This window comes from Dasypus novemcinctus, chromosome 3, assembly GCF_030445035.2.
Source record: "Dasypus novemcinctus isolate mDasNov1 chromosome 3, mDasNov1.1.hap2, whole genome shotgun sequence".
In the NCBI taxonomy this organism is placed as follows: Eukaryota; Metazoa; Chordata; class Mammalia; order Cingulata; family Dasypodidae; genus Dasypus; species Dasypus novemcinctus.
The window spans coordinates 57,779,194-57,786,114 of NC_080675.1; the positions used below are offsets into that span (position 1 = coordinate 57,779,194).

Consider the following 6,921-nt stretch of genomic DNA (forward strand, 5'->3'; position numbering starts at 1 on the left):
CTGATGACATGACTGTTAGATCTTTTGTATAATCCAATGCATCACAGAGACTGTTCTTATTTTTCCAACCTATTTACTTTCTGTTGTTCACATATTTTCTATTGTATCTTCAAGTTCACTACTTCTTTCTCCTTTGTAGTGGTTTGGAATTGTATGTATAGCAGAAAATCATGTTCTTAAAGTTATCATTCCTGTGCGTGTGGACCTATTGTAAGAAAGATCTTCTGATGAGGCTACTTCAGTTAAGGTGTGACCCACCTCACTCAGTCTTAATCCTCTTACTGGAGTCCTTTATAAATGGGATGAATACAGAGAGAGAAAGCCACAGAAGTAAGAAGCTGAAAACATCAAAACTTACAAGAGAAGGGAGAGACCAGCAATGCTGCCATGTGCTTTGCCATGTGGCAGAGGAGTCAAGCATCACCAGCAGCCAGTCTTCAGGAAGAAAGCTTTGCCTTGATAATGCCTTGATTTAGACATTCTTCTTAGCCTCAAACTGTAAGCTAATAAATTCCCATTGTTAAGCTAACCCATTTCATGTTATCTGCTTTCAGCAACCTAAAAACTAAAACAATTATGCTCTTGATCCTAGTACATTTTTATTCTCAGTATTGTAGTTTTTAATTCTAAAATTTCCATATAGTTCTTTATATTTTCTATTTTTTGCTGAGAATTTCTACTTTTTACATGTTTCAACTGTGGTCATAATTGCTTGTTGTAGCATTTTTATGATACTGCTTTAAAATACTTGTCAGATCATTATAAATATGTCATCTCAGTGGTCTGTCATATGTTGCTTCACTTTTCTCATTCAGTTTGAGATCTTCCTGGTTCTTGGTGTAATAAATTATTTAGATTTAAACCTAAGTATTTTAGGTATTATGCTATGAGTTAGATCTTATTAAAATATTACATTTTACTGGCATGTTCCCAAGGTATCTTGTTGCTTGTGGCAAAAGGACCTCCAACTGTATGCAAGAGCAACCTGGAGAGACTATGACAGCCCAGGTCAGCAGAGGACCTGCAGCTGCCACTTAACTTTCCTATAATGTCTCAGGACCTAGGCCAGGTGTTCCAATTTCAACTGGCTCAGAGCGTTCAAGTTTTTTCAGCAGGTTACCTGTGAGTTTCCACACAGTGTTACTAAGTCTAAAGATACTAGCTTGCTTGCTGTAGCAGATCTGTGATACCTAGAAAGCTGCCCTCATCTGTAATTATGGACCTAGAATTGGGAGAAGCACTGTGAGAAGTGGAAGGCTAAAAGATACCTACTGATCATTAGATGGGAATTGTGTTTACAATTCCCATCTAATGATCAGAGCCCTTTGCTTTTTGCTTAGTACTTTTATTCCTTGTGTCTGGTATGTTGGTGATCAATAAAAGACTACTCTATGGAAAAAATATATATATTACATTTTAGCAGGTCTTCTTTATATCATGCCAGTGAATGAAGGAAGGAGCTACCTTATTATTGCCACGTGGGGGGTGGCAGTCCACAGAGCCTCTGATGACATCTAGGAGCAAAAGGGTGTATTTCTTATTGCTGGATTGGGATGAGTTCAGGATCCCTAGTAGTCTCTGTGACATCACCCAAGGTGAAAGGGGATGAGGTGCCTCATCCAAACATAGCCTTCACTGACAATACAGATTGTTTCCACTGAGCGGTTGTGGAAGTCCTGTCCCTCCACTAGGCACCTTCTGACACCACCAAAGCAAGGAGGGGGAGGTGAGCCTTCCTCTTCTTGCTAGGTGTGGATGGAATTCTAGGCTCCTCACTTTGTTTCCTTACTGCCTGGTAGGGATAAAATTCAGGTTTCCCACTTGGTATGCTCTTGTAACACCTCACCAGGGTATTGGACATCTTGTTACAACCTGCCAAGGGTGGAAGTTTAGACTCTCCACTCAGCCTTTGCTAAGTGTTTTTCTGTAGTGTTTGGTTAGAGTAGAGCAGTTATTGTCTAAAAGTTTTTGTCTTAGTAGGCTTCTCCTTTCCTGTTCCTTTAACTAGAGAGAATAGACTTTCTGGGTTGCCAGCTTCTCTAATACCCATCCTGGGCTATATGAGGCAAAAGGAAAACCCAGGGAACACATGTTGATCCTTGGGTCCCAAGGTCCTAGCCAATTTACCTTTCAGAGTTCTCTTGTGTTTGCCTTACATAAAGTCAATTAGTTGTACCTAGTGGGAGGAAAAGGAAAAGGTACATGTAGGCACTGTTCTTGGAAGCTGAAGTCTCCGTCCTCATGAAATTTGGGGGATGAAAGTTAAATTTCTGCCTTTCACTCATTCTCATGAAATGTAGAAAATTCCCAAATAGAATTTTTTCTTGAAAGATTTATGGCCTAAAATGACTTATATAACAAATAATTAAATACAAATAGATCATTGGAATAGAATAAAGAGTCCAGAAATGGTCTCTGCACTTACAGGTCAATTGGCTTTTTTTTTAAAATCAATTTTATTGATACATATCAATAAAATATACAATTGACCCAAAGTGTACAATCAATGTTATTTGGTATAACCACATAGTTGTACATTCAGCACTTCAATCACTAAAGAGCATTTTCATTATTTCAATAATAATAATTAAAAACAAAAAAACAAAATTCTTCACCTCTCAATCTCTCTATGCTTCCCCTGCTATTCCTGGCTATTCTTGCACAATTAATTATTTATTTATTAAGTAGTTTCATTGAGATATGTTCACATACCATATGATCTATCCAAAGTGTATAATCAATGGCCTTTAATATAAGCAGAATGTTGTGCATTCATCACCACAAAAATTTTTAGGACAATTCCATTACTCCAAAAAGAAAAACTCCACATCCCTTAGCAGTCCTTCCCTAGCCCTATATACCCACTAATCTAATATCATATTTATAAATTGATTTATATTTACATTTCATATCAGTGGAATCATACAATAAGTAGTACTTTGTGTCTGGTTTCTTCACTTAACCTAATGTGGTTTTGTTGGTTTTTTTTTTTGTCTGATATTAACATCTTGTGGTATTAACATATATTTGTTTAGCTTCAAAGAAAAACTGTTTTGTATATGCAATTTTACCCATATTCCTATTTCATATGTGGTTTTACTATGCTATACAGACACATGTTACATTTTTTAGCTTTCCTTTTAATAATATACATGACCTTAGACTTTCCCTTTAAACCACTTTTAGACTCAGCTAGTTGTAAGCATTATGTTGGGCTTTCACCTTTTCTATTCATTTCCAAAGATTAACACACATCCTTTTTACCAATTCTGCACAAGGTAACCCTCAGCTTTCCATTCTCGAACCTCATTCTATTTTCTGGTGACCCATACATCAATTGATTTTAAACACAGAAATTCAGAGGGGAAGGAAAGTCTTGTCAACAAATGTGGAAATAACTGGACTTCCATATCAAAAAAAATGAACCTCAACTCCAACTTCATACTATAAACAAAAAATTAATTTCAAATGGATAACAGACCAATAAGTTATTAGAAAAAAAATCTTGAGTGAATATTTTCACATCTGGAGGATAAGAAAATTCTTAGAAACTGCGCAAAAAGCAATAAACCTCCGGGAAAAGTAATAAATTCAAATTTATCAAAATAAGCATTTTAGTTCATCAAAAGAAACCATTAGGAAAGTGAATAGCCAAGTTTCAGACTGGGGGAAAATATTTGCAAAACATATATTTGACAAAGGATGCATATCCAGAATACATAAAGAGCTCATAAATCCAATGATAAATAGACAATCCAATTTTTAAATAAGCAAATGACTTGAACAGATACTTCACAAAGTAATGGCCAATAAGCATATGAAAAATGTTCAAAGTATTACTCATCAGAGAAATATCAGTTAAAGCCTCAATGAGCTCTCACCATGTACCCACTTGAATGAGAAAAATGAAAAAGGCTGACAATATCAAACGCTGCCAAGGATGCAGAGCTGCTAGAACTTTTATTCACTACTGAAGGAAGTGCAGAATGGTGCAGCAATTTTAAAAATATTTGGGAGTTTTCATGAAGTTAAACTTTTACGTATTCAATGACCCAGCAATTATACACAGGTATTTACCCAAGAGAAAGCAAACTATATATCTACCAAAAGATTGCACAATCATTTTTTTACAGTAAATTTTTTATAGTAGTATAAAACTGGAAATAATCCTATCATCAGCAAAATTCTAAGTTGGTCCCTGTGATGGGTAAGTTCATATGTCAACTTGGTTAGGTTATGGTGTTCAGCAGTTTGGTCAAGCAAGCTCTGGCCAGATTGTTACTGTGAGAATATGTTGTAGACTTAAATAATCAGTAAGTTGACTGCATCTATGTCTTCTTACATTTACAATCAGCTGAGGAGATTGCCTTCAATGATGACAGAAGTCCTATTCAATCAGTTGAAGGCCTTAAAAGGAGAAGTCGGAAGGGAGAATTTCCATCTCTACTTTAGCCAGAGGAGTTCAATGGGAAGGAAAGTCTTGTCAACGAATGGTTGAAATAACTGGACTTTATTGGAGCTCCCAGCTTTCAGCCTTCCATATGGAATTTGCACTTGCCAATCCCCATAGTCACATGAGCCAGTTCCTTTATGTGTGTGTGTGTGTGTGTGTATATATATATATATATATAAACCCTCATAATATTTACATTATAAATATCTTGTCAGTTCTGTTTCCCTAGAGAACCCTGACTAATACAGTTCTCAAGATTCCTGGCCCTGTTGACATGCCTTGTAAAATCCCTTACCCTTTAGTGTGTGTAAGATATTATTCCTGTGTTAAAGTTACATTATTTGTCAATGGTGAAGAGATTTTGCATATGTAATTAGGGCTCCTAATTAGTTGACTATAAGTTAATCAACAGGGACATTATGCTGGTGGACCTGACCTCTAATTTTAAGAGGAGAGATAGAGACAGATGAAGTCAGTGAGATTATAGGCAGCAAAAATGTTCTCTTGTTGGTCTTGAATAAGAAAACTGCCATGTGTGGAGAGAGCCATGTGGCAAGGAATGGGGGTCTAGAAGCTCAGGGCTCTGGTCCTACAACCTCAAGTAACCTAATTCTTCCAACAAACCTTGGTCTTGGATGGGGACCCTAAGCCTCAGATGCGATCTGAGACACCTTGATTTTAGCCTGGTGAGACCCTCGGTTGATCAATCTGTGTTGATCTCCTGATCCACGGAAACTGAGATATTAAATTTGTGGTAATTGGTTATTCAATAATCAATACATTAAAACAAACCCAAATTTCCATCAGCTGAAGAGTAAACAATTTGTGATATAGTAACATGATGGAAGAATATTCATCAATAAAAGGAACAAATTACGAATATGCTTAACTATATGGACAAATCCACACATTCACTGCTGAGTAGCAGAAGCCAAATACAAAAGAGTAATACTGTATGAACCATTATGTGAAATTCTAGAACAGACACACTTAATATAAGGTGAAAGAAAAGTCTCTTTTTGGAAAGTTGACTGCAAAGACATTAGGGAAACTTCTGGGGAGAGAGAAATGTTCTATTTTGTGATAGAGATATGGAATAGAAGAGTGTATTCTTCTGTTAAAAGTGTATAGTTAAAATTCATATATTTCAATGCATGTACTTTTTATCTTAAAAAAAAACTAGCCTAGTAACTTGTAGAAAATGCACCTATATTTGAAAACGAATTTTCAGATGCTAACAATAAATCTGAGTGATGTGCCTTGTTTATATTCCTGATGTTGTTATGGTGATTCAACATGATAACCTATGTGATCCCATGATCACTGATCATGCACAAGTTCAGGGATGCCAAAAGTGATTTTGGAATAGTTATTCAGCTCTTCGGCCTTCCAAACGCCTTGGCTGAAATCAAGTCCAAAGAGCATATTTTGGCTGAACACTGAGGACAAAGCTAAATGTGTTGCTCCCCTAATTTCTATACTCCTGTTTTTTTGCTCTCTATTTTCCTTTCCTCTCCTAATTTCTTTTTCTCACCTTTTTTGATTTCTTTTTGATATTTGAATATTTCACTCAATCAATTTTCCCTTTACTAATTTGTAGATGTTTTATTTCAGTTTTTTATTAGTTACTTAGAAATTTTTATCATTCATCCTTAACTTTAAGATTTAATTTAATCAATATCTTTATTATTCTCCTGAAAAATACAAGAACCTTAGAATACTTTATCTCTGATGACATTGCTACCAACATAAATACTGTTTAATCATATATTTTAGTGCTTCTTTTTTATAACAGTACATGGTATTATTATTGTTAATGTTCTATATTCCCAAAGTTTGTTTCAATTCACACACATATTTATCACTTTCTCTCCATTTATTCCTTCTTGCATTTAAGGCCTCCCTTCTAGGAGTACTCTCATTCCTCTAGAAATACGTTTTTGGAATTTTCTCTAGTTAAGGCCGGTTAGTAACAAACTCTTAGTTTTATTTTCTCAAAATCAGTTAGTTGTATCCTCATTTTGAAAGGTAATTACACTGGAAATAAAATTCTAAGTTGATATTTATTTTTTTCAGTACTTTGAATATATTTTCCTATCTTCTGGATTACTGCTATTGAGAAATCAGTTGCTGGTCTATTTTGTGTTCCTTTGCAGTAATCCTTATTCTTTTTTTATGGTTGCTTTTAAGATTTTCTCTGTGATATCATTCTATCTATCTATCTATCTATCTATCTATCTATCATTAATACATACGCACCTAACATATACCAAGCAGAAATTGACAGAACTGCAGAGAAAAATCAATAACAATGTTAGCTGGAGGTTTTAATATATACTTCTCAGGAACTGACAGATTAATCAGACAAAAAATAAGCAGAGAATTTGAAGGCCTGCGAAATATAATTAGTAAATGTGAGCTATTAGATATTGTGGGATTCTATCCCAACAGAGAGTATTACTTGTTTT

The 6,921-nt window shown here is 35.1% G+C and overlaps 1 non-coding gene across 1 annotated transcript; it reads left to right on the top strand.

Moving 5' to 3' along the window:
* Positions 1 to 920: 920 nt before the first annotated feature.
* Positions 921 to 1,051, top strand: LOC111759963 (small nucleolar RNA SNORA44). The gene has a single exon (XR_002793788.1). It is a non-coding gene; the product is annotated as a small nucleolar RNA SNORA44 (small nucleolar RNA).
* The last annotated feature ends 5,870 nt before the right edge of the window (positions 1,052 to 6,921 follow it).